This window comes from Ascaphus truei, chromosome 2, assembly GCF_040206685.1.
Source record: "Ascaphus truei isolate aAscTru1 chromosome 2, aAscTru1.hap1, whole genome shotgun sequence".
In the NCBI taxonomy this organism is placed as follows: Eukaryota; Metazoa; Chordata; class Amphibia; order Anura; family Ascaphidae; genus Ascaphus; species Ascaphus truei.
In genome coordinates, this window is record NC_134484.1 from 223,264,717 (window position 1) to 223,267,165 (window position 2,449).

Here is a 2,449-nt window from a genome sequence, read left to right on the forward strand (position 1 = left end):
TCTGGAGGCCTGCTGGTGGATCCTGCCAGCACCATGGCGCCCAGGTGGTCTCCTTGGGTCACCGTGAGCCTCAATTGGGTCCACACGGTAGGCCCAAGGATGTCTGGGAGCCCCGGGTCAAACCCACAGGTGTCTGCGGGGCCTCGGGTGGTTCCCATGGGGGTCTGGGGAACTCACGGGTGCTCACTACGGGTCCGCGGTGCCCCCACAGAAGTGGGACCACACATCATCATCCCCGCACCTACGGCTCGGAGGTGCCCCCACAGAAGTGGGACCACACATCGTCATGCCCGCAGACTACGGGTCCGCGGTGCCCCCACAGAAGTGGGACCACACATCATCATCCCCGCATGTGTCACCCGTGGAACCACCAGCCTGCTACCCTTTAGGATACCCGAGGATTCCCCGCGGGTGGTCTCCAGAGGTCCCACGCAAAACCACGGAAGTAACCCTGAATGTAAAAAAAATAAACCTGGCCAATACAGTACATTCAATACATACACCCTCCCCCCCAACACCTACAGTACAATAATGTGCAAAATAACTATTATCCAGATATGGATAATAGATTAATTGCCCATTATTAAAAACATTAACTAGCATATACAAATAAATAAAGTACTACTGACCTCATCAATACGAAGTGTCCGACGCCAGCGCCTTCCTTCTCTTGCCCACACAAAACATAGCCAAAACCAAGCCAATACATTGCAATTACATTCAGATATCAATTAACCCCTTAAACACCTTATCGGATAATAACCGCAAAGGTAATTAAGGGGTTAAGCCACACAGGCACGATACCCACCCTTCACCCATGAATTTGTACTGTGGCTTCATCATGCAACTGTATATATATATACTGTATATATATACATACAGAGAGACAGAGAGAAAGAGAGAGAGAGAGAGATATATACAGTATATATATATACACACGTTATATACACACCCATGATAAACCAAATATACAGTACAAATAAATGTAGAAGGGTTATCAAAACCATACTGTTCTACAACCAAACACTTCTCCATACAGACACTACATTAAAAATCAATTTCCTTTAAAAATCCTAACTGATCTCACAATCTACTGTACTGTATATGATCACAAACCAATGAAAAAAGTCACATTCCAAAATGCATAAAATCTATGCACCATACTGTATACATTCTGCAAATTAATCAACGTAAACAAAAATCAATTAGCAATCATTATTTACATCCCTAAACATTTCACACTCAATCATGAACAATGAAACCATTAACAGATTCACGCCTAGAGCAGAACAATTAAGCCTTTGAAAAAAATATAAGTACCGACAAAAATACAACCTTTACAGTACAACCAAGGCTATCTATCCCTGACCTTCCTCAAACACACAATACAATACCAAGGAATAATACATCTATCTAATTTTAAAATACTTTAAACTCACAAAATAATTAAAAACACATCTAATCCAGCTTTTAAAACATCATCATTTCTTACCCTGAATGTATACTGTACAGTATATCTCTCTAGACATATATATTGTACATACATACATACAGTGGCAAGAAATGATATACCACAAAAAAAAAAAAATACACAGGTTAAAAAACCTTTTGAAAAAATTAACAAGTTAAATAAAATACATTTCTTTACTGTAGTTCACTTACCATTACTTGCCCCCACCGACTCCCGTTGCCCAGCTTACTCACGAACCAATCCACGATCAGGAACCCATAAAATAATAAACCATTGAAAATAATAAACATTAAACTAAAAATCCAAACCAATCCACGGGTCTTCTAATTGTAATACACCTTCATCTGTATTCTTCTTTCTTCTATCTCCTTCCGGGCGGGGCAGGGCGTGGTCTTCTTTCCATCATCGGCCACGCCCTTGTCTTTTTCCTTCTCCGGAGGTCCTTCCTCCGCGGCGTCTGGCTGCAAAATGAGACGACATAGGCTTTTAAAGACCTATGACGTCACATTTTGCGTCATGGTTCTCACGGTCCTGATTGGACCGTGAAAACCATGTGTTTTGGCCGATAATAAAAAAATGATGACGTCACTTAAAGGGAATGAAAGCACAGCCAATCAGAATGGCTTTGCTTCAATTGCCTTTAAGATGACGTCATGAAAAGGCACATGGCCGTGCACACATGGTACTAGAGCCAATCAGAGCGTGGGAACTTTATCCCTACTCTGATTGGCTCTGGTATACCATGTGTCAGGGGCTTGGGGGAGAAAGGATGTGACGTCAATGAAAACCTGTCACGTGGTACGGTAGCCAATCAGAGCGTGGGAACTTTATCCTTATTGACGTCACATCCTTTCTCCCCCAAGCCCCTGACACATGGTATACCAGAGCCAATCAGAGTAGGGATAAAGTTCCCACGCTCTGATTGGCTCTAGTACCATGTGTGCACGGCCATGTGCCTTTTCATGACGTCAACTTAAA